The sequence below is a fragment of the Nicotiana sylvestris genome, chromosome 6, assembly GCF_000393655.2.
Source record: "Nicotiana sylvestris chromosome 6, ASM39365v2, whole genome shotgun sequence".
NCBI lineage: Eukaryota > Viridiplantae > Streptophyta > Magnoliopsida > Solanales > Solanaceae > Nicotiana > Nicotiana sylvestris.
The window spans coordinates 126,463,694-126,470,248 of NC_091062.1; positions in this window are offsets into that span (position 1 = coordinate 126,463,694).

The following is a 6,555-nucleotide window of genomic DNA, read 5'->3' on the forward strand; positions in this document are numbered from 1 at the left end:
GACCAACCAATGGTTGACACGTGTCCAAAGTCAGAACAATGCGATGGGACGAAGGAAGGAATCGGGGAACATCTATCGTTTTCCATCATTTCGGCAAACTTACTCTTTGAGAAACGAGGAGACAATCTGTATACGAGTGAACTCGGGGTCAACACACACCCCGAGTTTTCAAGGAATCATACGAAGTACGAATGTATGAGATAGAGATCGCATCTGAGAACTTTTTGGTTCGAGGCTGGAACGGGGTGCTCGCCATCGGGCCCAACAAGACAACATCCCTGAACCCGGAATGAGTTCCAAGACCTTGAAAAACATCAAAAACAGTTGCACACGATTAACAAAGGGTCGTGATATCCGTCCCAACCGAATATCACGGTACGGATCTCGCCCGATACGACAGCGTATCAGTGACTGATGTGGAAGGAGGAATTTTACCTTTTTTACAATTGTACTAGGGGTAAAGTTCCCCTACTATACAAAGGGGAGGTTTCTTATTCAATAGACAGATTGTAACACGCTTATCAAGGCAATACAAACTTGTTTCTCTGCTTTCTAGCTATAGAAAGATTCTTGTTTTAATAATAGTTCTTCATATATATATTTGGCTTAGAATCGAGGGTCCGGTCGGGGGCAAAACTATTGTTCAGCTTAAATATGAGCCTGGACTCAACGTCACAACTAGTTTGATTATTTATTTTATCCTTAATTCGTTTATTTAGCATTCTTGATTACTTGTATTGAATTAATCCACATATCCTTAAAACTGCGTACAAATTTAATTGTTATCCATTTTAAGGGTAAACAAACAGAAAGTTGAAAAAATAAACTAATTACTGTGGATCATTTGATAATTAAAGAGAAAAGAAATTACTCACTCCTTGGACTTGTCTATTTTTTAATTTCTGATACCTTATTTTTAATTCCCTCACTTTCTTTTCCACCTTTTATGTTCTTCTATTTTATTGATAAAATTAGTCCACCCTTTGATGGGTATCCTTTTAATTAGCAGGGGGAATTGTTGGGTTTTTTATGTATTTAATTAATATATTAAATACTTAAAAGAGGGTGAATGGAAAATGGAGTGAAATGAAATTTTTGATTGAAATTTTAAGTTTCCTCCCTTGATATATGGACATTGTCCCATATTGGAAGAGGAAGAGGTTTTTTATGGGTATATAAGCAATTTCTCTTCTTCTATCTCTTAAAGAATTGAGAACAAAGCAAGCCTCGCGCTGCCGTCGTCGTCGTCATCACTCACTCGCTCGGCTCGGCTCCGGATTCAGATTTGGATTCGGATTTGGTCAAATGATCGATTGATTGATTAACCTTTTGGACCAAATTTATTTGTTAACAGTAAAATATTAACAGAAATGTTATTAAATATTTTTTTTAATAACAGAATATTAATATTAAATATTAAAATTAAATCCAATCCGTTTTTCTGTTTTGGTAACAGAAAATTAACTACCCTCTTCAATTTTCCCTCTTTATTGTTGAGTAAATAGCCATTTATGTAATGGTATTTATGATGTGGCCGTTTTGCAGAAACAACCATTTTGAAGAGTTGCACATCTTCAGATTTCAGCCCAACTTTGGCTATAAATACAAGGTTATTTTGCTCAGAATTTTCATACGATTTTCTGAGTTTCTCCTCCTTCTTGTGCATAGTTTAAACATCAAACAAAGCAACAGTAAGTGTAATTTGCTACCGAACTTTGTGTTCGCTGACAAACTGGGGTTTGAAGTACCACTACACCAATGTGTAATTCATTCTATCCTGGGAGGAAATAATCCATACTCTTGGGTTCTAGGAGGGAATTAAATTCCTTAAGGAAACACTGTGAATTCAGTGGGCTCAAATTGGTTTTATGTTATTTCGTAGTTCATTCCTGTTTATGTTCATTTCTGTTTATGTTCATTTATATTTCCAAAATTATTTTACAAATACAGTATACTAACAAGCTTAAGAAATTTATTTTATTTTCTGTATTTGTACTCACTGTTTCAGGAGAGTTAAACCTTTGTGGTTTTGTACTCTATTGGAGATTAAAATCTACGTGATTTTAACGTTTGTGTCATTCTTTTATAGAAATGACTAATGATAACGGAAACCAAGTTGTTCCGATGGTAACTGCCAATGCCTCAACGAGCCGAACAACACCGGCAGCATTGACACCGGCTGAGAAACCCGAAAACAATTTTGGTATTGATTTCAAGCGCTGGTAGCAAAAGATGTTCTTCTACTTGACTACTCTAAGTCTCCAGAAGCTCATCAAGGAAGATGTTCCTGTGCTGTCCGATGAAAGTCCAGAAACTGAACGCTCCTCGTGATTGAGGCGTGGAAACATTCAGATTTTTTGTACAAGAATTATATTCAAGCGGGCTGGAGGATGCTTTGTATAACGTCTACAGTGGCATGGAAACGTCAAAGGAACTGTGAATTGTGCTTGAAAAGAAATACAAAACCGAAGATGCCGGGTTGAAAAAGTTTGTTGCTGTAAAGTTTTTGGATTACAAAATGATAGATAGCAAGTCTGTTATTACCCAAGTCCAAGAATTGCAAGTGATTTATCACGATCTCCTTGCTAAAGGTATAAATCAAATTAATATTGATGTTGAAAGTAGTAATCTTAGTATTTTTACTAACAGAAATTTCATTGAAGGTCTTGTCATCAATGAAACATTCCAAGTAGCAGCGATGATTGAGAAGTTGTCTCCTTTGTGGAAGGACTTCAAAAACTACTTGAAACACAAACGCAAGAAGATGTCCCTTGAAGATCTCATTGTTCGGTGGAGAATCGAAGAGGACAACAAAGCTACTGAAAAGAGAGGCCGTGGAAACTCAACAATAATGGGAGCAAATTTTGTTGAAGAGAACAAAAAGAGGAAGAAGGCTTCTGGACAAAAATACAACCCAAGCAAGAAGCGGTTCAGTAGAAACTGCTACAACTGTGGAAAAACCGGGCACAAATCTACGGAGTGTCGTGCTCCGAAGAAAGACATGAAGAAGGGTCAAGCAAACATGGTTGAAAAGCATGATGATGTTGATGACTTATGTTCCATGCTTTCCGAATGCAACTTGGTGGGCAATCCTAAAGAGTGGTGGATTGATTCTGGAGCCACTCGCCATGTTTGTGCTGTTAAAGAAGCTTTTGCTATTTATGCTATTGTTGGACCCGATGAGACGATTTCTATGGGAAATGATGCAAAGGCCAAGATTGAAGGATGTGGGAAGATATTTCTCAAAATGAATTCCGGCAAAGTGGTGACTTTGAACAACGTCCTTCATGTTCCCGAGATTAAGAAGAATTTAGTCTCTACTGGACTTCTTGTTAAGAATGGTTTTAAATGTGCTTTTGTTTCTGACAAGGTTGTAATAAGTAAGAATGAAATGTTTGTAGGAAAAGGTTACCTCACTAAGGGCCGTTTCAAGCTGAATGTAATGGTTATTGAAAATAATAATAAAATTTTAGCTTCGTCTTACTTACTTGAGTCAAATGAATTATGGCATATACGTTTGAGTCATATTAATTATAAAACCTTGTGGAAAATGATTAATTTAGATGTATTGCCTAAGTTTGAATGTGACAAATCAAAATGTCAAGTATGTGTGGAATCTAAGTATGTTAAGCATCCTTATAAGTCAGTTGAAAGGAATTCAAATCTTTTAGACTTAATTCACACAGATATTTGTGACATAAAGTCAATACCATCTCGCGGTGGAAAGAAGTATTTCATAACTTTTATTGACGATAGTACTCGATATTGCTATGTTTACTTACTTAATAGTAAAGATGAAGCAATAAACGCATTCAAAAAATACAAAAATGAAGTTGAAACACAACTTAACAAGAAAATCAAAATGATAAGAAGTGATAGGGGTGGTGAATATGAATCTCCTATTGAATAAATATGCTCAGAACATGGAATTATTCATCAAACAACGGCCCCTTACACGCCCAATCTAGTGGGATTGCAGAAAGAAAGAATCGTTCATTAAAGGAGATGATGAACACATTATTGATAAGTTCTGGTTTGCCACAGAACTTGTGTGTGGGGGGGGGGAGCCGTTCTTACGGCTAGCTGAATACTAAATCGAGTACACCATAGCAAAACACAATCCATTCCATATGAAAAATGGAAAGGAAGGAAACCCAACTTGAATTATTTTAAAGTGTGGGGGTGTTTGGCAAAAGTGCAAGTTCCTAAACCCAAAAGGGTAAAAATAGGACCGAAAATCGTTGATTGTGTTTTCATAGGATATGCGACTAATATTAAAGCATATCGATTTCTGGTTCATAAATCAGAAAATTCTGACATTCATAATAATACGGTTATAGAATCAGATAATTCTGAGTTCTTTGAAAATATATTTCCGTATAAAAAGGAATGTGAGTCGATTGGTGAAGGATCTAAACGATCTCGGGAAGAAACAAAAGAAAGTATATTTAACCAGGAGGATCCAAGACGTAGTAAACGTCAAAGAACGTCTACTTCATTTGGACCAGATTTTGTGACTTTCTTATTGGAAAATGAGCCTCAAACATTTAAAGAAGTTATATCTTCTTCGGAATCATTGTTATGGAAAGAGGCAGTCAATAGTGAAACAGAATCCATATTGAACAAACATATATGGGAATTGGTTGATCTTTCTCCTAGAAATAAACCGTTAGGTTCTAATTGGATCTTTAAGAGGAAAATGAAAGATGATGGCACTATTGATAAATATAAGGCAAGACTTGTAGTAAAAGGGTATAGACAATGAGAAGGTCTTGACTATTTTGATACATACTCTCCAGTTATAAGAATTACATCCATACGAACGTTAGCAGCGTTACCTGCAGTTTATGGTCTTGAAATTCATCAAATGGATGTAAAGACGGCCTTCTTAAATGGAGAGTTTGAGGAAGAAATCTACATAGAACAACTTGAAGGGTTTGTGGTTCCAGGTAAAGAAAAGAAGGTCTATAGACTTGTTAAGTCCCTTTACGGATTAAAACAAGCACCCAAACAATGGCATGTGAAATTTGACCAAACAATATTGTCAAATGGATTTAAGATAAATAAATGTGATAAATGTGTGTACATTAAAAATGTTCCAAATCACATAGTCATTGTTTGCTTATATGTAGATGATATGCTCATAATGAATAATGACATTGCCAACATAAATGCTACTAAGTGTATGCTAACTAGCAAGTTTGATATGAAAGACTTGGGAGTTGCTGATTTAATTCTGGGAATTAAGATCCATAAGACTTCTCAAGGTCTGGTATTGTCACAATCTCATTATATTAAGTCAATACTTGAAAAATTCAAGCACTTGGGCTTTAAAGTTGCAAAGACTCTAATTGACATGAATCTTGCATTAGCAAAGAACAAAGGCCAAAGCATATCACAATTGGATTATGCTCGTGTGTCGGGATGCTTAATGTACATCATGAATTGTTACACGACCAGATATAGCTTGTGCTATAAGTAAATTGAGTCGATATACGAACAATCCAGGTCAATCTCATTGGATGGCCATGAAACCAGTTTTGGGGTATTTAGTACATACCCAGGACTTTGCTTTGCACTACAGTAAATATCCTGCGGTCATTGAGGGATACTGTGATGCAAATTGGATCACCGGATCAACTGATTCCAATTCCACAAGTGGATATGTATTCACTATTGGTGGAGGAGCAGTATCTTGGAAGTCGTCCAAACAAACTTGTATTGCCCGCTCTACAATGGAGGTTGAGTTCATAGCCTTCGAAAAAGCCGGTGAAGAAGCTGAATGGCTCCGGAATTTCTTGGAAGATATTCCTTTTTTGGCCCAAACCATTGGCACCAATATGCATTCATTGCGATAGTCAAGCGGCAATTGGAAGGGCAGGGAGCGTTATGTATAACAGTAAATCTCGTCATATACGACGAAGACATAAAACCGTTAGACAATTACTCTCTAGAGGAATTATCACGATTGACTATGTAAAGTCAAGTGATAATGTGTCGGATCCACTTACAAAAGGCCTAGCTAGAGAGGTAGTTGACAAGTCATCAAGGGGAATGGATCTGTGGCCGAGAACAAGTCATAGTGGCGGTAACTCTACCTAGAAGACTGGAGATCCCAACATCTAGATTCAAGGAGATCAAACAAAGTATTAATGACGGTTCAACATTGTCAACTAAACTTTTGGTCCATTCTCGTGATGAGACAATGTTCAGTACCAAGGATAAAACATTAAGGCTTTTTAATGATTTCTACTTTTGATATGGGGTATATCAAATAGTGTATCTACGGGATGACACGTTTAGGAATAGCCTATGTAAATGTGAAGTGTTAGCCGCTTCAAGGAGAACTTTGTAAGGCCAGTTCTCTACGCACTTATGAAACTAGGCGGTATTCATGGCTGAAACGAACACAACAATGAGAACTAAAGACGGTTAAGGGTTGGTTGTGTGACTTGTGGTTGTCTAAGTATACACCAAAGTTCGACGGTTCAAAGATATCAAATCTACCGATTGATCGAGTATATCCGACATAAGTTCACTACGTAAAGTTCAAAA